We start from the raw sequence: 25,411 nt of genomic DNA, 5'->3' as shown, positions 1-25,411 counted from the left end.
TTAAAGTCATCGATCATTTGCTTGCCTTAAGAGGTTGGGTGAAGTTACTGACAAGAGGGAATACAAACACATGATACTGAGAGAGAGAGAGAGAGAGAGAGAGAGAGAGAGAGAGAGAGAGAGAGAGAGAGAGAGAGAGATTTGACAAGTAGACCTACGAAAGTCAGTCTTCATTTACATTACCGAAAATAGAAAATATATATTTTGTATGTGTTTTCTAACCTAAATGTCTAAAAAATATGGACTAAATATAAATTATCAACTACAGCATCTACACTTAATGAATAATTTTATTCATACTATTATACATACAAAATCTGACGTAAATGGCAACTAAAACTGCAACAAAGACTACAAGTGTATTTCCATAGACCTATGTTAACAAATCTCAGGTGAAAATTGTAATTTTTACAAATGTTGATATTCTTCTGTCTAAGTTTAGTAATATATTGCTACCGTATCATATGCAAACGAAGAATACTCCTGAAAAGGGAAGCAGGGGAGGGGGGGGGGGGGGTTAAATCCTTCTGGTCGATCAATCTATATCAAGATGGCCATACGCCCGACAAGGCCTCATGTTCGTAAGCAGCCCTTGTAAATTCACCAAACACAAAAACCACAACAGTTGTCGTATAGGAGGGCTACATAAGCTCATGAGAGAGTTGCCACATGTGCTTTTATAGGCTATAACATGCTTTGGAGCGCTGCAAAACTTTTGGAGAGAGCATACCTACGTGTGAAAAATGCTGCACTACTATTGCATAATCTGCCCACTCCTTTGCCATGACTAAACCATTAGTGTTCTTTCCCTATGGCAGGTAAATGTTAATTATGCTTACGTAAGAGACTGCTGGACTAATTTATTTTTTTTTATTGTTTTAGACTTAATTAATTTGTCACATAGTTTATGAAACCGCTTGTTTGTTATTCTTTATGTAAGTGTATTATGATTCTTAAAGAAGTCATTTCATTAAATATTAAAATAATTAATTTTTCATACTCTAACGTTAAATTTCTAGTTATCAATACTTGCATTTGGCCCAAGACAAATAAACAAGGGTAGGATTCCCAAGTTTACAGTGTGTGTGTGTGTGTGTTTATAATGCATACATACATATACATACACATTAATCCAGGTCCATTTTGGATAAGCAAGATGGATTTTGATGGAAAATAATTTCAAAATTCATAGTTTAAAAAAAACTGCAACACTGAAAATACTCAAACGTTCAAATAAACTACAATACAGTATAATTATAAAAACTATTCAATAAACTGCTGCAGGATTAAAATAAAAATAAAAGGCTCGTAAAATACACCAGACTCGTTTGCCGCTCATAGTATCAGGTTACTAATAGCGTAATATACCTAGACCGTGAGCGTATGGAATAAACGTTATGTAGCAACGTAAAAGTAAAATGACATAACGTAACAAACAGTTTATCATGTCATGCACATCCATAACCAGAAACAATAAAATCATCAAAATAAACCAAACAGTTTGTCAATTGTTTATATTCTCCGCATATTTTGACAAGTGAGGTTGAAAATGTGACTACGTTTTGCAAGCCTAGCGAAGTTCCAACATTATTCTAGTTATGAATATTCATGACCTCGGCAGAAATATAATGGCGAAAGTATCAGACACAATCAAAATGATTATTATTGCTGTCACTTATCATTATTCATAATGTGTACAAATATATATGGGAGAAAAAGTAGCGACAAAATGAGTTTGAAATAAAAAACAAGATAAACTTGAAGTCAAAAGCTGTGTTAGCAGCAACTACAGGTGTCGGAATATATGCGCACGTAATAATCATTAGTATAATGCAGTTGCAACCGCTGATTAATATCAACAAGCAAGAGAGTGCGTGCAAGAAGCGAACGGCGCGGTGTGTGTACAGGTGCATGATGGCGCTTGCGTTAATGAGGTGAAGTCAATATATCAGGCGTTTCCGACATGTGTGTCAGTGGCCTTCAAAATTTCTCATAGCATGGAATGTTAAAGCAATACGACTTACGGCTTCAACGTGCAACTCCATACTATATCTACAAGCACACGTTCACATAAAAGCCGAATTATTGTAACACGAATTCTGAAATCTAGCGTCATGAATGCTGGTTTAAACATAAAACTCGTTCACGATGCCTAAAAATGCCTGGGAGTTATTGCATTTATGAATTTTCAAACAAGACTTATTACTTTAGCCGTAAACTCATACAGGACTGAGAGAGAGAGAGAGAGAGAGAGAGGTAGAGAGAGAGAGAGAGAGAGAGAGAGAGAGAGAGAGAGAGAGTTATCTTTTACAGGGACGAGAAGCAAAAGGCCATCTTTCAGGGCGATCGTATCATACCATCTTCAGTGAACAGAAGGCCTCGTGGAACTACGAATTCTTAGCAAACTGATCGTTAACCGTGAGCGGAAGCCTTTGCACACCATCGAATAATCTTCATCAAACAGCAGAGTCTGCACGCAAACCCAAACCGAATGGAACAGACTGCACGAAATCGCCAGTCCAGTCCCAGGGTCAATCCATCCTTTTGATACACGGCTACTTTAATGACAAGGTGACCTTTAACCTTACTGGTCAGGGCGATGCCGATTGCGTGACAATGAACAGGTATCTGAGAGGTCTTATTTGACGATAAAATATTCATACAACTCCTCCGTTAGCTCCGCGAGAGATATTTAGTTATGGTATTCATTTTGTTTATTTGTCTATGCTTTTACTTTTGTTATCTTCATTCGCTCCCAAATCACGCTAGCAATTTTCTAATCAAACTCGCCAGAAGAAGGTAAAAGCCAGCAAGACTTATCGCTGTACGTACAATGCAAGTTCTTCAGGCACTGGTAAAATAAGCATCGAAAAACGGAGCGACGGTCGATCAATTAATTTCTGAAAGTTGGTGGCACCAAAAGCATGGCCATCGAAGAGAGGAAAATTTTCTAAAATAAATAAATAAAAAAAAACACTGACCAACCAATTCACGACAATCTCTCAGTTCTAGAGATTTAGAAAAATCGTGTCATATGTAGCTGGCACCTAGTCAAATGGTCCGTAAATAATGTTAGAGTCAAATAGGTCGTAAGAACAACATAAAACCTAAATTTCAGTTGAAAACTAATAGACCAATGTTGCACTCCTATAGGGGCTAACGACGGAAACTCATTATTTCTGGCACCTAGTCAAATAGGCCTTAAATAATGTTAAAAAGAGTCAAACAAGTCCTAAGAACAGCTTGAAACCCAATTTCAGTTGAATATCAACAGACCAATGTTGTACCCCTATAGGGGCTAACTACGAAAAACTCATTATTTCTATGCGTAGAGTAGACAAACACAAACAGACGTTAATCAAAATCTGTGCTCTCAATGCAACATCGGTACTTCAAGACTGTCTTCGTGATCCATTAGCGATCTAAAACCCTGATCTCTGAACCTCACCCGAGAAAAGATCTGAGGCGATATGACTGACGCACAGCCACAGAGACATCTCCAGAAGGGTCGCTTCAGATGAACCAACATGACTTGAAAACTGTCAAAATTCAACACCATAGGGACAGAATCTCCACATGTATGTCATCACACGGCATTTTATAATCAATACTTCAGATTTAAATTTTTAAAAATGAAATAAAAACTAAAAGAACCGTGCAATAAACATTATTGTTCACTCATCAAGAACGTGATTATAGTAAGAGTAAATAATTATGGTACTAAAGAACCAATTATGGAACTAAAGAACCAAAGTTAAATAAATGTTGCTACACAATGAGTGACGTCATGTTTCAGAAGTTGAGTGATAATATAATCATGAATATTTATTAATCGATACACGCACTAAACAACTGACGTAAAACTGTCGTGTAAAGAATAAGGAATTCCCAAGATTGCGGCTTGAGGAAAAATTTTATGACCATGACGTTGCAAACGAAAAGATCGATATAATATATATATATATATATATATATATATATATATATATATATATATATATATATATCTATCTATCTATAAGAGACACCTGTCAATCCTTTACGGATCCCCCTCCCCCCCTTTCTCCAAACCCCGCTAAACCCTCTCCCTCCCGAACAGCGGTAGCAAGGGATATCGATAGCAGCACCAAAGGGCGTTCCGCTGCGGTTTCAAAGAAGCCGCAGATATCGACGGAGTCACACACACAGAGAGAGAGAGAGAGAGAGAGAGAGAGAGAGAGAGAGAGAGATATTCCACGCCCTTCGACGTGCTTCCCAGGCTCGGTGGTCGCGCCGTGTCATCGACGTCGCCTGGATACACGGTGGGCGGCCAGGGGTGTTCTCCTTCTCCAAAGGGCGTGGTGGGGCTCTACCGTAGTCCGTGTGGTAGTATTGATTCATCTCCTCCCTTCTGCCACGCCTACGCGATACCTCGATCCTCTCTCTCTCTCACACAAACACACATGCACCTCTCTCTCTCTCTCTCTCTCTCAAACACACACGCACCCCTCCACCTCAGTTGTCCTCGTAATAATCGGTATGATGCAAGCAGTCTCTCGATTTTAATGCGTTATGTAATAAACATTTCCTGCTATATTCATGGATTTGATTACTGCAAAAATGCCAGAAATAAACACAATAGCAATACAAGTGCTAGTGCATACAGCATGTACTTACTCTTATTTACTTTCGTAAATTGCGCTTGCATTCGACTCTTCCCCTTGACCCTGACTTTGACTCGGTTAAAAATCGAAATAAAATCCTGCCCCCGGGATGCACGTTACTCTTGAAACCCTAAAGGAGAACACTCCGTCTCCGAAAGGAGTAACTATTTGATAGCGTGCGTCCATTATTTTGTTTATTTGGCCTAACTCTTTTCTTCCGTTCTTTCTGCTTTCTTTTTCCGTCTTAATTAAGTTACGTTATAGTATCGGGCAGCAGTTGATTCGGTTGTGCTGACGATAGTATTCATTCTGCAAAGTTTATCAGTCTTTGAAAACGAACTGCATTTCTTATATGTAACCGTGCTCTTAAGCTAATGGAAGCTTATAATTATCAAAAGCACATCATTTTCAGGGATAGGACATTTTATTACCATTCAAATCAAGCACTGACGGTTGGTATTCATAAGATTTTTTTTTTTTACAACGCAATCATTAACTACGCAAACTAGGCCCAGTCCAAATAATCTTATAAAAGATTTAACCCAAACGAAAGCTCATTTCATGAGCGTGAGTTCTCAGGACCCCCAAGGGAAATCTGAATCCTTAAAACTTCAATTCAATTCTGAGGAGGACACACTGGCGCCTCAGCCACACAAGAAGAAAGGTCACTGGCCTACGGATATAGAGAGCGAGACTAGGAAAAGTGAAACCAGAAAGGAATTCTAAATATGCTCAGCTTTTTGCTAAAGGAATGGCGTTGACTTCTTGCCCTTAATTCCTGGATTTCACAGCGCCTTCACCCACATATATCCAAGGGACACGGGAAAGAGGTAAGTACAGCCTCAACATTTTTAGTTATAAAAATGGTGTTTTAACAAAATCACGACGAATTTCGTGCAATATTATTATCATATTATTCGTGAGAGAGAGAGAGAGAGAGAGAGAGAGAGAGAGAGAGAGAGAGAGTGTAGATTGTAATGGGAATAGTAATAAAGAATATCGGAAATGACTACCGGATTTGACGATCCCCTTTGACACGTTGCTTGTCAGTTTGAGCAACGCAGAAAGGTCTCCGATAAGGAAAGGAGAAAACTCGATATAAAATTATAAAATAAATGGAGCTGAAGCAGCAATCCTTTTCAACAAGACATGTTTGAGAGACGGTCTACTCCCAAAATAGTAATACTAGTAGTAATATGTATCGTATCGGTAACCAAATCCAGTTTTATATTCATGACATCTATGTACAAAAAAGCTAGAAGAATTCACAAAAGATGAATCATCAGTTAACACCAACGGATGGGCTGCACAGAAAGACTATAAGCCTACGCGAGATCTACAGATCGTCAACCGCTGCAGGAAAAAGGTCGGCGAAGTAGGCCAGAGAGGAGAGAGAGAGAGAGAGAGAGAGAGAGAGAGAGAGAGAGAGAGAGAGAAAAAAAGGTTTGAGCCTACAAAGGTTCCGAAGGGGAATATAGGTGGGCGTGTTCTGGAGTAGAGATGGGGAAAGGGCAGGGGAGGCCTGTTAAATTGCCTGGGCGTGGGAGGAGGGTCCCAGGTGAACGGATGGATGAGGAAGGTGGTAGGTGGGTGTGTCCCTTCACAATCAATACTCTCTCCCCCCCCCCCCTCAACCCCGCCAAAAGGTGGTGAGGTGTGGCGGGAAGAAACGCAAGTACAGATTCATACCAAGACATTCATTCACTTTTTCAAGATGAGTCTATCTTGTGTTAAAATCCAAACGTCCAATGAGTTACTCATCTCTAAATGGGTGAACAGCGGAAGGTCAAGGCGGAATATTTTCACACAATCAATAAACTAGTTTATTTCTGATGTCTCTCTTTTAAGTGGCGCGATTTCCTCCACAAAAGCAAAGAGTGAAAGACAATAAGATGCGAACTGCCTGCAGCATTCAATTTGCAAATCGGCAACTCCGATTTTCGAAACTGGGAGAAAGGCTACTACGCTTCCGGTATCAGTACAGCAAACACGCCGCCTGGATGATGATAGAGAGAGAGAGAGAGAGAGAGAGAGAGAGAGAGAGAGAGAATTTGACCTTGGGGAATGCTGCAAGAAGATTAAGAAGGAAAACGACATGCTCTACATCTATGGTGGAAATCAATAGTACCAGTGTAGCATAAGTCTTCACTTGTGTCTGCCGCTCTCTCCAACCCCTGAATGAAATATGAGCGCCATCTCTTATCACGCCAGATATTACAAGGAAGAACCGTTCTCGAACTAAACGAAACACCTGCTGCACTACCTACGTCTTTGACAGATATGAAAATATTATAAATTCCCCGACACGCTATTTCTAAAATTACCGGATTTGGTTAAAGTACTAAACTTATCGTTCATATGGTCTATATATAATTGGTTCTGGTATTTCGATGACCTTTTCGGTACGAAACAAAGGTCGTTTCTATAAGCAGTTGAGCAAGGTACGCAATATACGCTGACACTCCGGTATCGAATTTACTCGCTAATCAAAATAACACAGGTGGAGATTAACATAGCTTTCATTGACCAAGAATACGAACACACGCGGGAAAGCAAACACATTCATGCGCTTAAAGGAAGTGTTAACAAATAGAGAACTAATTCGCTGAAGAGTATCTGCAGCTCAAAAGCGACTTTCGATGCGTGCTTGCCATTGTAGCTTATATCAGGTCTGAACCTGCATACCGCGGATTTGAAACATGCAAATCCAAGCTGAAATATGGAAGTAATTCATCAACAAATACACTAATTAGTTATATTTTATACACACACATACACATATATATACACATATACATATATGTGTTCAATTATAAAGTATACCATAATATGTGTTCATATTAAAATATAAACATATATAAACATGATACATGTATAGACTTATATGTAAATAAATTCTTCAGTTAAAACAGGATACGTCTCAGGTATAAAAGGTCCATTAAAACACTCTGGTTTAAAGCAAAGGACGATATTTCGGTGGACTATCTCAAGGGTGGAAGATAGTCCACCGATATATAGTCTTTAATTTTAAACCAGTGTTTTAATGGGCCTTTTATATATATATATATATATATATATATAATACACATCCACACACCCACACGTATATACACATCGAGCTACAAATGTCCTTTAATATCCAGTTCGTTCTTCCTCGGAATAAATATATCTTCATATATGTTAACCGAAGGGGAATTTTTTAGTTGATAATAATTCCGTCCTCTCGCGGGTTCGAACCAGCGCCCAGCGGACTGAGGAGAAATGACGAAATTATTACCAACTAAAAAATTCCCCTTAGGTTAACATGCATGAAAATATATTCATTCCGAGGTAGAGCGAATTTGGATATTAAAGGACATTTGTAGCTCGATGTATGTATATGAATCACGGTGATGGGGTAAGATTCATATTTCATATATTAATTATATATATATATATATATATAATATATATATAATATTATATATATATATATATAACTATACACATTTCTAAATATATATGGCTGCCGGAACGCAACCATACAGTTCATTCCCGATTCCCATAACGAACAGGGAAATAAGACCATCGCCCAACTGACGGCATAAAAAACTGCCGGCTTTCTCATTCCTGCCAAAGGTAAGGACATCGATTTGCAGAGGTGGTCCCTCTTCTATGGACATTCCCCGGGCCGCCCTAGGACCCCTCCTTTAACCAAGTCACGCACGACACAAAAGCAATCGTTCGCGAGAAGTTTAGAATACCCGAGAGAATACGTCTTCGTGTTGGTTCGCGTAAGAAAAATAATCATTGCACTATTACGATTCAGAGGACGAACCATTTTCAGATGGAAAGAGCCCACAAGGGCCACCACTGACTTGAAATTCAAGCTTCCAAAGAAGATAAGTGTTCATTTGAAAGAAGGGACAGGAAGTAATAATAAATACAGAAAGAAGAGATCACGTATCAAAAAAGGAAAAATTTATTTCAAAAATTAAAAAATAAATTCTATTTCTTCGAGCGATACTCCCTGATAAAACGAAATGCTGCTACCGTTTCTAAGAAATAAATAGGCTTCACAGGAAGAGGAGCGGAATGATGTGGGATTATGTAGAATGGAGGAATATGTTGTGGTAAGGCTCTCAAGCCGAGTTCGTCACAGACAAAACTCCCTCTATTTCCAATGAGAGGAGCTTAGCAACTTCTGGTATGCCGAGTGCATGATCAATTCACATTCCGTATAGTATTCAACTAAAATATTTCATCCTGTAATATGTACAGGCAGAAGATCAGTACCAAGCGTTTTCCCGTGTTTATTCACGATGCTTGAAATAACACGGGAAAGCGCTTGGCACTGACCTTCTGTCTGCCATGTTCCTGTGGCATTCGCTTATACACACACACACACACACACACACACACACACACACACACACACACTCAGTGCAAGTCCATGTGACTGTCGTGCAGACCGGCTTCATAAGTGGTCTTGAATTGATCCTCTCTGAATAGGCGAATATTTCTTTCTCTGTCAACCATAGAAACTCGAGATTTGTTCCCAAGTCACTCCTCTTTTCACACTCCATCGACTGAACCAAAAGACGGATCACTTGCAAAGTTAAAATAGCTTAAATAAGACTTGCATAAAAAGTTGAAATAGCTAAAACAACACTTGCACATAAAGTTGAAATAGCTAAGAACAAAACGTGTGGACAATGTTGAAATAGCTAAGAACAACACTTGCACACAAAGTTGAAACAGCTAAGAGCAACACTTGTCACAACGTTGAGACAACTAAAAACAAAAGACGAATACATAAAACATACCTTCTGTTGCCGAGGTTGAAATGTCATTTTCGCTGATCTCAGATAAGACTTTTTCTTGTTAAAGGACAAAAAGCGCGGGTTAACCTGGCGCCCTCATCTGGCCTAGGCCTAACAGGAACGAGAAGCGTCGTAGTACGACACAGAGAGAGCGGACCATAGATCTAAACGGGAGCGGGAGGAGCAAAATACATCCGGGGAAAGAAATGTCTGAGAGCTGGATGGTTGAGGGACAGAAATGTCGAACCACGAAAAAAGGGGGTGTCATCATTATGATTGAAACGCGAGAGTGGCCTTTTTAATCATTCAAAATGATAAAAGCAATAAAAAAAAGCGTTACTATGCTTTTTTACCCTTTGGCTAAAGACTGAATAACCAATTCTAAATGTTTGTTAAGGCCTACTTACATGCACCTATTCGACAAGTGTAATAATAATAATGTCAACGTCAAAAATTAGTTTTATACACAGGTGTCTAAAAAGACTAAGATGCCATAGTAACAGGTGTTGCGACACATCTGGAGCGAATCCATAAATGATGAAAACAAGTGTCAAGGCAATATATAAGGAGGAAAGCTAAAAATCGTCTCTGACTCGACCCTAACATTAGGTACCAATGAATTATCATGTTTAATCATCTTCACATGGTAATTTTTTGGTCACATGTAGGTTTATAAAACTAGAATAGAGCATGTATATACATGTGTATACACACACACACACACACACACACACACACACACATATATATATATATATATTATATATATATATATATAATTACAGACAGCATACCTTGCCCATGGCCACTGACGCAGGACCCCATGCTTCTCAATGCATGAAATTTACTGTACATGGGAAATATACATGCAATATATATACATATATATAATAATGTGTGTATAAGGATATAACGTATTTATGTTAAACGTTCGTTAGTATATAACTGAGATGGTTTCCTCATAGCACAACGCCAAACACAGCAGATTTCTCCAAAAATTTCATGTATAGGGGAATGTCTAATCAAAGTACGTATTTACCGCCAAGAGCCATAAAATTTTGTTAAACCTTACTTAATAACATCTGATTCACCCTACATCCCTCAGACACGGGCGAACACACAAGTCAAGAACAGCAATGAAACAGAGGAAAAGACACAAACAAGGAAACAGCACATGTTCAAGAGTCCACACCACCTGGCAGTGGCTTTCCGAGTTACGTAAGCAGGTTGACCAAGAAACAGGTTCACGCCGGTTGTATTCAGACTGCTGTACACCACTTTAATTCTATGACAAAATATTACCAAACATAAAATAACGTATAAATTAAATCAAACGAATGGGTAAATACGAACAAGGACATAATTATGGAAATAATTCGCCAATTTCTCATCTAGACCGAGTGTCGTCTCGTCTGATTTCATTATCGTAACAGTAATTTATTACGTCTGCCTATATACATAATTAAAATTTCCCCTTAATTGCTCATTTAACTTTCATAACCCAGTAATGGACGATTTCTGTAAGACGTATCATTTAACAGTCATGCTAAATTATCATTAAAACTATTTTTATAAACGTAAGTTCTCTGTACTTTCGTTTTTTCTATAATCTAAGAGACGTAAAATGACGTTAATATATGCAATATATATACATATAAATATGTGTATGTATGTATGTATATATATATATATATATATATATATATATATATATATATATATATTATTTATTTATTTCTGACTCACATCTGGATCGAACCCAGGACTTTCAATTGAAAGGCAAGGGCGCTACCAACTGAAACCACACAAGTCATAAAAGAAGTTGGAATCTAAAGGCCTGTCCACACTAGGAAACATTGTTTGCAAACAAATTTTACCGTATATTTGTTTCCAATCCAGAATGGAAAAACATTTAGTGTTTCTGTGTGTATATGTATATAGACACATTTATAAAGTATGTTTGTTTATATATACATATGTATACATGCATATATGTATGTATTCACATGTATATTGTATGTTTATGTTTATAAATATAATTTATGTAAGTATGTATGTGTATATACAGGGTGTAACACGAGTTTACGCAAATATTGTGGGAAATGAAAGAAAAAGTCTTTTGTGAACATATTTAGGCTTCGTTGGCGAAGGAAATTTTTGAAATAACGGTCGGGGGTTGGGGGGAGCAAAGCGAAAGATGATGGAGCCAATAGGCCGATGTGAATAAATTACCTCCCAGTCAATGTAAGGAAGATGGAGCTAATAGGCCGATGTAAATACATGACCTCCCAATCAAATGTATCATTTAGATTTTGAAGAAAAAAATGGATGCATCGTTGAATCCCTATTCCTCCCTATAAATGGTATTTACCGGACACCGATAAAAAAAGATGCTTAATTGAATCCCCCCGCCATCAAAGGTAGGCTTTTTCTATCTCTTATCCCTCCTCGAGTGCATTAAAATAGCCAAATAGATTACAGAGGTTACTGCACCGACAAGCATCCTGACGACAACTGAGGTCTGGACTCTGGACTGGAAACATTGTTTGCAAACAAACTTGTCTGCAAACAATGTTTCCTACCAGCAGCAAGTTGCACACACACATTCTCGCCTCCTGGATGTCCAATTACTTTCCACAGACCCCCTGAAGTTTCCTATCTTTTGTAAACCTCCTATTTCCCTTGCTTCCCCCACTCTGCGGCTGATCTCTTCTCTCGTCCTACCAACACTCAAATTCGTTACTCCCAAATACTTATAAGAACATACTGCTTTAATTTTTTTCGTCTATACTAATCTTCCCTTTTCCATTATTCTGGTTATCATTTACCTTTATAACACATTCTTGCTCAAGTAATCCACAATTTTTTCCTTTTCCGAATGTTTCCAACTTTCTCACTATTCTCAACAGCCTCTCTTCTTTATCCAAAATCCATGCTCAATCGCAGTGAACATGTCATTCTATACTATTTACAACCCATCATTCTATTTCAATAACTCTGCACCTACATCTAAAACGCATGACTTCATCATCTACAGAGATACAAAACGGCAAGACTTTTCACACCTTCTCTCAGGCCCATTTTTATAAGTGGTTTTCCTGCTTAACACATAGTTAAAATATCTTTATTGCTCTCAACAATGTACCCTCTATACTATACATCAATAGCCTTCACACTACCTCCTGGTTATGCTGGCATAGTCATACACTTTGTGTAGGTCCATGTATGCCCCCATACAGCTTTTTTCCTATTACTTCAAAGTGTCTAACATCACCCTTTCGTGATCTAGACACCCTAAAACCAAACCGCTGTTCTCCCCTTGTCAAACCTGTCACCTGTTTTACCATACACCTTTCCCTGTATACTCAGCTAAGTAATTCCCCTGTAATTCTCAAGTCTCTTCTATCACCTGCACCCTTATACAAAGGAAAACCCCATTCCTTTGAAACCTCTTCCTGTCCAGACATTAGTCTCACATCCGTGTCATCTATCATTTATACTCAACCCACATTCACTAACGCACCGTAATATCTCACTTTCGATCCCAAAAACTCCTGGCCTCTCCATTTTCAGCGTCTTTAATTAATTGTTCTCCTGACGTCCTCAACAGTAAGTTCCACGAGCATTCTCCAACTTTACCTATCTTGTTGAACTCAGGTGTCATTCATCTTTGCATTTTCATTATCTTCCACAATAAACAAATCCCTCCAAAAACAAAATGTTCACTACATCAGTCAAGGACTGTTTACATATATATATATATATATATATATATATATATATATATATATATATATATATAATATATAAAGGTGATGCCACGGTAGAGAATGGAAAGACGAGAATGTCTTAAGTAGAGGGTCGTGTAGACCGAAAGATCTTGGCATTCTCGTCTTTCCATTTTCCCCGTAGCATCACCTTTATTTATACATTTTATATACTTCGTGATCAAGTTATTCATCATATATTATATATATATATATATATATATGATATATACAGAGAGAGAGAGAGAGAGAGGAGAGGAGAAGAGAAAGGGGGGAACAAAAAAAAAAGGGGGGGGGGGAGAAGGGGGAAGAGAGAGAGAGGAGAGTGCATACTTTGTATAAACAAGAATGCTCCCCTTATTAGTGGTGGCTCGGATGATGTTAATAACCTTCCTGCTCTCACAAAACTCTTTGGAGATTCGAAATGAAGCTGAGAACACCAAACAAACACTTCTACGCCCTCTCTGAGACCCATCGCAGTCAGCTAACTGTTGAGTACCTAATTTACCATCTAACTTAACCATATCGATCTCGGGCCTCTGGTTGGTGTGGTGAGACTTGTACCCGTGTTAATCCCAATCTCAATACTAAAACAATTAAAATATGCGCCTATGTTCCTTTGGCGCAATCGAGCCTCTGTAGAGCGTATTATGCTGTATGAAACTATCAGCCACAGCACATGAGTCTATGTCGCGGCCCTTGAAATTTCAGCCCAGTGGTGGCCTGTGTCCTTGGAACTTGGAGCGGTGCCAGACGCCCCGATAATGTTTAACTTCAATTTTAAATAAAACAAAAAAACTACTGAGGTTAGAGGGCAGCAATTTTAGTATGTTTGATGACTTGGAGGATGGATGATCAACATACCAATTTACAGCACTTAGCCTCAGTAGTTTTTAAAATCTGAAGGCGGACAGAAAGACCGCAAATAGCCACCTCAATAGTTTTTTTTTCTTTTTCAGAAAATTAAACAACTGAATACGAAACAAATGCCATAACATTTGACAGTATAACCTTTTCACTTACTATAAAACATATTTAGAATTAAACCCCATAAAACCCGCATAGCATTCCATCAACACAACGGATCTCCTCCCTCCTATATTTAGGATCCGTGGAGATTCGAACGGGACTCGCTTAGGAACAGGATTCCTAGCGGTATCGCTGTCAACTGTTCAGCCGCGGATGCAAAAACCAGACGGGCAAGACAGTTGCCGGTGTGTGAGTGCGTGCGTGCGTGTGTGACTCCTTTCAACTTGCATGGCGGCCAACTGCTGTTGTCTTCTGGACTGAGCAGAGGAAAACACACTTTGCAACTTTGCAAGATCAACGGCCTCATCATTTGGACTTAAATAGTTGAACTGCCATTCAGATATATATATCGATTTAGATATGCCTGGATGCCACTGACATTCTGAACACACACATTTTAAAGTAAAGAGTATGAAAACGACCCTACTATATGACCGAAAACTTAACACGATTTCATGAAGACTGGTTTCTCGTTCCCGCCGCCTTCCTTTCCTTCTTCTCAGTCTCGACTTGATAAAGGAAATCCAGTGTCATTTGCATCGGCTTTCAAGTAAGAAAGAATTCAAGTGCAGATTTCGCTCGAAACTCCTAAGACTTCCTGGCGATTAGCCAAGACTATAGTACGCCTCACTTCAAGTTCAAGTCTGCGCTTCACTGTTGGTCCTGCTGAATGCGTGACTGCATCACTTCTACACTCGCTTACTTGACAAGCATCAACGGTTACCGGTAATAAAGTCACGGGAAAATAAAGTCACAACTTTGGCTAGGAAAAGAAAGTCACATTAATTTTTGGTGACTGGTAAAAGACACGGAAAATTTCACAATATTTCTTGGGGATCTTTACCTTTAAGATATTTAGTCTTTTGTTTATGTGTTGTTTGTGTTTACTAAACACGCAGCAAAGGAGGATACATGGATACATATCGGGTTAAAATTTACCCTTGGGGTTCACTGTCTACGGAGGATTAATGTGGCCTTTTTTCCTGCGATATTTTTTGTGTGACTTTTTTCTCCATTGGCATTTTTACCTGAATTCGCATCAGCACGCATAAAAAACTCATTTGACAGAGACACCCTTTCTCAGACTTAACTGTTCCTTGTTTAAATTAAGTACACGAAATGAAAAGCAAAACATGACAATTTTGTTATCAAGCCTATTTACGTGTTTGCTCTAAGTTTATATAATTTCTTCTTTAGTTTTCAACATCTGCAAACGCGTATAACAAAGCCAATCAGCGGCCATTGTGTTTGCCCATTCTAGCTCGGCACGACAACGTGATAATTGACCGAACTAACTTTTCTTTTGATTCAATAAAGAAGTTAACTCCGACGGACTTGAAAGAAACAGCTGCTCAAGTCAGATCCCAAATAACTCCTTTCTTTGTTAAGAGGAAAAAAATGTCCGAAAAAGTTTGAATTGGAAAAATTATTTAAATGTTAAGGAGACGAGATTTCTCTTTGACCATTAAGGACAAACAGATACCGGCAACAATACTGATAACGTAAGAATTAAACCAAAGGGCGTTAACCAAAGGTTATCCTGACTCACTGATTTTACAGCAAACAAAGTCGGCAAAATTCTGCATCCCTTTATCGCCAAACACCAACAAAAATCAGGACGACAGAGCGACATGGTTGAAACCAAATCCATTCTCAAAATAACCGAAGCCATTCATATCAGTATATAAAAACACTCGTCCAATTTGGAAAATGAAAGACAAGCTGACATAAGGGCTAAACAAACTGGCTCAAAATAGCACCAGGTCATGAGGACAAAAGACCTTGCAAACCCTTCGGTATTAGTGATCTTGTTTCATCGCCACTTTCCAAATAAAAACTTGAATTGCGTTGCTTTGTTTTCCTGACTGCAATTAATAAGCTTTATGTACAGTAATAGCAATTTTTTTCAGGTGCTTATACTGTAAATGAATCTGTCTTATTGGCAAAAACACAAACACACTCGCAGTGTACGTGTTTGTCCAAGTTTCCGAACAACATATGCATACATGTGCTTCAGTAACGTTGCAATATGTGTGTGTATATATGTATGCTTAAAAATTACAGTAGATGCACGTGACTTCATTAAACAAGCGAATACCATAGGAAAATGACAGGCAGAAATCCAAGCGCTTTCGTCTTTACTAAGACAATGTCTTGGTAAAGACGAAAGGGCTTGGATTTCTGCCTATCATTTTCCTGTGGTATTTGCTTATATATATATATATATATATATATATATATATATATATATATATATATATATATATATATATATATCAAAACAGGCTTCAAAGTCCGTAAAGGTTGCTGAGAATATTGCAAATTGAAGTAATGAATAGCGACATCACTGTCATAAAAATATAGTAATCGCTGTTTCCCCTCTACAGCAAATAATAGCTTAAGAGACTATATACATACATACACACATATATACTATATATATATATATATATATATATATATATATATATATATCTATATATATATATATATCAATAATAACATTAAAGAATCTTCTATGAGGCAGCTCTAAGGCCGCGACATGAGGTGACGGCCGACCCAAGATTATCTCTCGATGTTCTTCAATGATTGTTGTAGAAACACTTCGTCGCTAGCAACCAATTCCCAAGACCTTTGAGAGCCACTGACCGTGTTTGTTCGAGTGATTAAGGCGGAATCTATCGTTTGGCTTTTGAACCGACAGCAGCTCTTAAACCAAAATAAGACAGATTCCAGTAGGCACGAGTACTCAAATTTCTATGGCTGAGCGTAACAGAATTTTGGTGTCCACAACTGCATTATGCAAATGAAAATTGTTAAAAATTAAGCTTTACTGAATAAAAACCGGATAACACTGACAATAAGGTAAATTAAATGGACCAGGCGTCTCTGTGACTTTGGCCACGCCCCTTTCCTTCTCCCTCCCTACATTAGATTGTTACAATCAAGACAAGAGGATTTTATTGATACCAATGTCTGTGGGATTTGGAGTTTATCAAACATCAACTACTGCTTTCTTGATGGTGCTGGGACTGCTAAAAACAAATGGACGGACATTTCATAGGGTTTAGCTTCTTATTGTTGTCTAGATATAGTCTTTTCATCATACGACTGTTTCTATAGGCTTACTTTTGGGACACGATAAAATATCTGGTCGGATTTGTAGAAGGAATTCTACAGATGATGGCTGTTTACAAATCAGTTTCAGTCTTCAACGTCCGTAATATCACGAGCAAAATTATGCAAGGTATAAATTAATTTCAAGTATCTGTCATAATTAAGTTTCAGAGAGAGAGAGAGAGAGAGAGAGAGAGAGAGAGAGAGAGAGAGAGAGAGAGAGAGAGCATCCATCTCAGAGAACCCTGCCATTCCGCTAAGGACACTTGCACAGCCATTGTGGAGACGGGATGCATAATTATAGAAAAAAGCTTTTGTCCTGCCCACTGCCACACCAAATAACCTTTAAGCCCTAAGGGCGTGTTCTGGCGCACGTGACAGACAGTACGTAGCCCAGGGTCGTCCGCTCACTACAGAGATCCCATGGACTATGAGGAATTCTACCAAATGTAAATCAAAAGAATAATTATGTATGCACCAAGTTATTTTCTTGTTTCTGTGCACATGCAATCATATAACATACATGCACATACAAACACGTATATACATACAGACATATATGTTTATAAACATAAAATTTATGTATATATATATATATATATATATATATATATATATATATATATATATATATCATATGCAAAGGTCACTGAATGGCATGTGACCAAAAAAAAAAAAAAAACTAAAAGCGAAGGTACTAACCTCCTTCCTGTTATCTCTTTTCCTTTAGAACTACTTTAGTAATACCTTCGTTTCCCACTTATTTCCCCCTTTCCGCATGTTATTGTCAACTACCATAAACTTTTTGAATAAGTCTCCGCTTGAAGACTTAAATATCCCACGGCAAATGCACAAGTTTAGGAAAGCAGGAGTTTCAGCATCCCATGTTTGCGTGTTCTGGTTCACGACCTCTCGTATTCAGTCATAAATAATAAATAAATACATACATACAATACATATATACGTATGTGTGTGTGTATGGTTATTATATTACAATACAAAACCGGAATGAGTTCAGAATATAACACTACATAAATAATTAAGGGCATCGTACTATCTTACTAATTATACCTCACACTAATTATACCAATTTGAGGTGCGAGAATGTGTATTTCTGGTGATAGAAGTTCACTCTCGACGTGGTTCGGAAGTCACGTAAAGCCGTTGGTCCAGTTGCTGAATAACCACTGGTGTTCCATGCAACGTAAAAACACCATACAAACAAACTAATTATACCCTGTCGCCTAAGTAACAGCTCTCACCAGAACTTTCGATAAGTCAAGTATAACCTACGAGACACGTCATTCTGCGCCTTACTGGAAAATAGCGATGGTGTAAGCTGTTGCTTTCGTCTAAGTAAACAAGAAAGATTTGGTCACACATGCGATTTTCCCGATGACCACAGTCCTCACAACTGAATCTTCCTCAAGAGGTTCTATCCCCCAGAGGAAGATTAAAGGGGGGAGAGCACCTGGTCACGTGATCCCCCCATGGATGGAATAATGTGTATATCTCGAAGCTATAATCAAATTTTGATAATGTGTGCCCATTGCACACAAGTAAAATATTGATTAAAATACTGAAATTGAATGAGCATTTTCTTTATGAATTTAGTATTTGATGCTTGCATTTGCCAAACGCAACTTCACCTGCTAAACATTGTAGCAGTCTTCATAATTATAATCTCTCTCTCTCTCTCTCTCTCTCTCTCTCTCTCTCTCTCTCTCTCTCTCTCTCTCTCTCTCTCAGAGCATACAAAGTATATGTGCATATGATGTCAATTATGTGTGTGCATACATATATAAATGTTGATATTAATATATATATATATATATATAGATATACGTATATAGATATATATAGTATATAATATATAATATATATTATATAATATATATATATATACATATATACTGTACGTTATACACGTTACATATATGATAATCCTAAGTGGCTCCCATAAAGAGTTCTAAATCCGCCCCTGCCATTCTTGTTCTTTCCCTGTGAAGTTTCGATCAGGCCTGGGCTACATTACGACATTAGGCTCCCATTCTATCAGCCTGCTTTCGTACTATACAGCCACATAGTGTAAATAGCTTTCGTCAAGATGTCTTCCCTTGCTGGGGAAATAATGGCCAAACCGCTGAGGATACTTCTCGCTATATACCGGCACTGAATTGTAAGCAGGGTAAGGGTACTTTTGAAAAGTTATTTTGGATTTAAAATTGAAGTAATTCTAAGAAAAAAAAAAAAAAATACTTTGTAATGCATCCAACAGTACGGACGTAGTACTAGCCTTCTATAACGCGGGGTTCCGTAACTTCCCTCCTTACCACTTTCAAACTGCCTCTGAGGAATTATCTCCCTATTACTCTTCCCTCCAGTGACTAAACTTTCCCTTTCTAAATCCATAGTTACACAGATACTGTTATTCACCAGCTGCCCATCCCACTGACCACACGAGAAGAGGGTTCACCGTGCAAATTCACTAGTCCTAATGACGGCTGTTTAGTTAAACTAATGATAGAGCATAGACCTAGTCACCGATAGAGCACATTGACGAACAAGTTACCATTGCTCCTATTAGTACGATCGTTGTTAACAATACAACAATATGATAATGATACACACTAACGACATTTTCTAGACCGTGACCACATCTTTTTAACCCCAAATATGTATTCAACGCTAACGGCTAATTCACAAACATCACAAACGAGAGAGAGAGAGAGAGAGAGAGAGAGAGAGAGAGAGAGAGAGCCAAACACCTGGCATGTGGTAAGAATGGGTGTGACCAAGTCAGCAACAACTAGCAACCAGTAGGCACCGTTATTCATACCAGACATGGCAAAAACCAACCTCTCTCTCTCTCTCTCTCTCTCTCTCTCTCTCTCTCTCTCTCTCTCTCTCTCTCTCTCTCTCTCTCTCTCTCTCTCTCTCTCTCTCTCTCTCTCTCTCCGTAACCTTCTGTTATTGGGAACATAAAATCTAAAATAGCAAACACTACTGATATTATATAAAGAAAAAAAAGCAATTTAGATACAGACTCAACAGATCGTATTGAATGTTCTTCGCAAAAAATGTACAATAAGGACCCACTTAGCATGATCTTGCGCACGGAAGACTTCTCTTGAAAAACGCGGCAATCAGTAACCTTCGTGTGGGCACAAAGGGAAGAAGTATCGTACTATCGTTCCAAGGGCTATGAGTTGAGTTATCCAAGGTATATAGCTTGGAGTTATCTACCACAACTGTGTATGTACAAGTACAGGCTCGGAGGTATCGTAACGATTAGACAAAGTATTTATGATTGAAAGGCTTAGTTTTCAGTTAATTAATTTAACAGGAATGATGAAAATCATTCTAAAAATAAAGAAAGGTGATTTTTATACGGTTTGAACTCAGTCGAAGAACCTGACTGCTCAAGAATCTTAGTTTAGCCACTCAAATTTCTTTACAAAACGTTATTGGCTAACATGGATCCTGCAATCTGATATAGTACAGTGTATCTAAGTTTTTATAATAAATGAACAATCTGGCAGTACAACTTAATATATTCTTGTCTATTATTGTCCAACATGTAGTCCAGTCATTTAGTTATAAGAATAATCCTGTTTGGTTTGAAACATTTCTACGATTATTAATATACTTCTACACTACAACATCAACAATTAAATGATCACAGACCTTAGGTGCTGATAAATTAAGTAAAAACACAGATATTCCAACTCGCTGAACTGCAAAGTTCTGCAAACGATATCTCTTCGGAAAACCAACTATTTTCTGATTTCTTCACATAAATGTGGATCTCGTCGTTTCCTCGTAATTATTACACGGGCCTCTGACTTTTGCAATGAAATCAGAGATCTGGACTAACTTACGATGCCAAACACGAAGTTGCGTCATATAAACATGCCAGTACTTCGCTTCCTATTGATACGGAACGCACAACATTATTCCGAACAAATGACCAACTTCCGCGTTTGCAAATATGAAGATGGAAAATGCTATAATACCTCAGCATCACTTCAGTGCTAATATTCTCTCTTCCTACCCCCTGAGATGGAAAAGCATCTGGCGTACACCTGCTTTTCAATGATTAACGAGTATTATTAATGCCTTGGTGCATCAGTTCATCTGTAACCTTGGTCGCTGCTTACGGCTGTGTAATTATATATATGCTTGTCTAGCCGACGGCTTCTTTCTCCTTCACTCTACTCAAATAGGCAAACACGAGAAAGCACACATGCACATATCAGTCAACGCACAAAGTTTACCAACCCCTGCGCTTTATTTGGCATAATTAAAATTAATGCCGACAATATCACTAGGATTCCCTGAGAGAGAGAGAGAGAGAGAGAGAGAGAGAGAGAGAGAGAGAGAGAGAGAGAGAGAGAGCAACTCGCCTAGATTCCAATTCTTTAGGTCACTTGTCTCCTTGCCGAACCGGAACCAAAAGCTGGTATATGACGATTTTCTTTCTCAGACATATGCATCATTCTGTGTGTGTGTGTGTGTTTGTACAAAATTCAATAAATGGAAGAAGGGAATCTGCTCATTTTCACCAGAAATTGACGAACCAGAATCAAGAAAAACTCCGTCGGTTTGAAGATACCAGCACGAAACTTACTGATGCCACTAAAGCAATTGCTTTTAGCGAAAATTACACACACACACACACACGTGTAATATAATAATATATATATATATATATATATATATATATATGTGTGTGTGTGTGTGTGTGTGTGTGTGTGTGTGTGTGTGTTACCGACAATTGAAACCTAATACTATATCGATCCACCTCTAAAAGCATAATTATGCAAGAACACACATATATATAAATGTACTGTATATAAAATACCTTACATATATGTATAAACCTTCTTGCATAATTACGTACTTTGAGAGGTGGATGAATATAGTGTTAGGCTTCAATTCTCGCCAACTTATTTAGGATGAGGCTGTTTAGCGGCAAACATTTCCGCACCACAGTCGACTTGACAGGGAATTGAGCGCTCCATTTAAGTGGCATCTAACGGAACCGGCCAATATCTCCCCTTCCTCGTCTGACTTCCAGTTGTAGTCTTCTGGTCAGTGGGGTATTATCAACAACACCATTTACTCTCTTTTATAATGAATTCCACAAACATCATAAGATTTTATCGTCAGTTCTTTTCAAAGAGGAAAATATGTGATCCATACGTACATATCTACATAAATATATACATAAATATGTGCATGTGTGAGTATGTTTGTATTTCCTCACATTCATAAATGCATGAGAGGGAGAGAAAGGAGAGACTTCTAAGCAGCAACAATTACACGATTTATGAACTGATATCTTTGAGGGAAAAAAAGAAAAAAAAAAAAACTTTGAATGTGAATCATGCCTGGCTCGAGTGGAAGACCAATTTTATTCAGTGCCAGTTCAGTCTGAACCTCGGCCACGTCTCTCTCTCTCTCTCTCTCTCTCTCTCTCTCTCTCTCTCTCTCTCTCTCTCACCGACACTTGAAAGGGAAAGTGCCAACATGGCACTGTGGAGAGAGACACTTGGCTTTCCTCATTAGCAATGCCAATCGAGCCTAACCAACCGTAGATCAGAAAGGAGTCTATACGTCAGAACACTTCATGAAGGTCGTGACTCAGTGTATCACTGTCGTTGTTGCTTTACTTATATGAAGGCCACGGGGCGGGCAACACCATGACTTTACTTATTCCCAAGTTCAAAAGAAACGAGGAGAGGAACGCGGAACGAAAACAAAACAAAAAGTCACGAAGACCAGGGAAAGCAAAATCTTGGAGAAAATGCCACACTACTCAGCACAGAGCAGCGTCCCCCAGTCACAGAACTTCCTGATTTTATAATGTCCTTTGTATGGGCGAGAAGAACCCTAGTAATCAAAGGAGCAAAATCCAAACAATACGAGATAAAAAATAAAAAAAAACCTATGCAAAAGTGAGAGCGCCTTCTAATCAATGTTTATTGGCATGGAGTTAAAGCTATGCACACAACCTTGACCGTTAAAGTAAGCCACTACTTAACTGCTTTCTTACATAATTACAGCCAAGCACTAGAAAAATGAAGGTCCTCGTTGGCCCTACATTATAATGGGTACCTCAGTGGAATTTTATTTAATATTTCAACCACGGCTGAATATACTTTATTGTTTTGGAAGTCCACACTTTCTTATTTTTCCTTTTTAAACTGGACCTGGTGAAGGGAATACAAAAATAAAATTCGTAAACGGTAAGTTGCTTTTAAACTGAAGAAAAAACTTACACAACTTGGAAAAATTGATACATTTCGAAGGCCATTAACTACTAATAAAAATATCGTCATTTACCTCGTTTTCTTTAAAATCACATCTTAAAAGAATAGATTCATAAAGTTCAAAATTTATTTTTTTTTATAAATTTTCTATAATTCAATGGATGTTTCTGTTAACAAAACTGAAATAAAAAACACTCCCTGTCAAGTAAAACAAAGAACAGAGAAAGATTTTGTCCACTGTACGCGAGTCAGTTTGTTACAGAACGAAAGTGTTTTCCTCTGGCTTTTAAAATAAAAGCTCTCGGTTAAAGCTTTGGTGCAACAAACATCTCCCCAACGGCATTTTGAAGGTCGCCACCAGAGCAGACGCCGGTAACAGCAGTGAGCAGTCTGAGCGGCAGGAGACGGAGTGGGTAAAACACCCCGCCAATGCATCTCACGGGTCCACTGATCTTTTATTCTTTGATGCTTGTTTAACTTGTTTCAACTTTACCTAGCTTTACACACACACACACACACACACACACACACACACACACACACACACACACACACACACACATATATATATATATATATATATATATATATATATATATATACATACATATATCACTCATTAGATCTTAGTGTGAGAAATACAGGTACCCTAAATGAAACTGCCAGATATTCTGAATGATCCTCTTTACAAAACTATGAATACAGACTATACATTTACGTATATCGAATAATTTCAATTCGATTTGACGGTAAGCTCCAAAAGAAAAATAAGACATTCGTTCATGCTATATTTAACCAATGACCGACGTATCAGCGATAAACAGCAGATTCGAGCACTACAGAGAAAACATCCACGACAAAAGCAACATTTAACCGTCTTGAGCATTACATGTTTAGGCGTGTTTCGTGCGCGTCAAAACCTGCTAAAAGTCAACTCGAAACTTTTTTCTTTTAAATGTTAAAAAAACACTTTACTTTACATTGGTTGTTTACAAATATTTACATATATGGTGAAAGATAATTTTTAAAAAATTAAATATTTACAAATTTGTTATGTATTCATGAGTGAAATATAGTTTCAAGGAATCTCCTAATTGTAAATTTAAACACAATCTGGATCTCTGCATCCTTTTCTGAATCATAGTCCTCAAGTTTGGGTCAGTTTGTAGTTTCCTATTCTTATAACCTTGCCATAGTCCAATATTAAGGGCACTTATTGATATTACTGCAGCGTTTGTCTTTTCTAGAAACTGACTTAAAATCAATAAATTCTGCATGCACAAGGACTGCCTGATTACATATAATGAAATGAAACTCAAGTAGCAGAATGCAATGTTTGTTTGTATGGTGTTTTAATGTTTCATGGAACCAGTGGTTATTCAGCAACGGGACCAACGGCTTTACGTGACTTCCGAACTACGTCAGAGTGAAATTCTATCGCCAGAAATACACATCTCTCACACCTCATAAGAATGGCCAAGAATCGAACTCGCGGCCACAAAGGTGGTGGGCCAACACCATACCGACCACGCCACTGAGGGTAGAACGCAATGTGACGAGAGGAGAGATACCGGTTACCTTCCTGTTGAAGTAGCCACAGCAGCATATATATATAGCTCATATATATATATATATATATATATATATATATATATATATATATATATATATATATATATATAATATAGATCATTAAGATACCTGTGACATTACAGATTAAGGTGTTGAACCTGCATTCTATATACTAGATAACATTGCTGCAATTAAAATGAAAACCA

General features: G+C 37.9%; 1 protein-coding gene across 1 annotated transcript in view; it reads right to left on the bottom strand.

The window, feature by feature from the left end:
• The window catches only part of LOC135219825 (ATP-citrate synthase-like), a gene marked incomplete at its 3' end in the record, with an annotated part of 106,506 nt that overhangs the window by 44,557 nt on the left and 36,538 nt on the right, over positions 1–25,411 (bottom strand).

This window comes from Macrobrachium nipponense, chromosome 1 (genome assembly GCF_015104395.2).
Source record: "Macrobrachium nipponense isolate FS-2020 chromosome 1, ASM1510439v2, whole genome shotgun sequence".
In the NCBI taxonomy this organism is placed as follows: domain Eukaryota; kingdom Metazoa; phylum Arthropoda; class Malacostraca; order Decapoda; family Palaemonidae; genus Macrobrachium; species Macrobrachium nipponense.
Note: the sequence above shows the minus strand (reverse complement) of the source record. Positions and strands in the feature narration are given on the sequence as shown.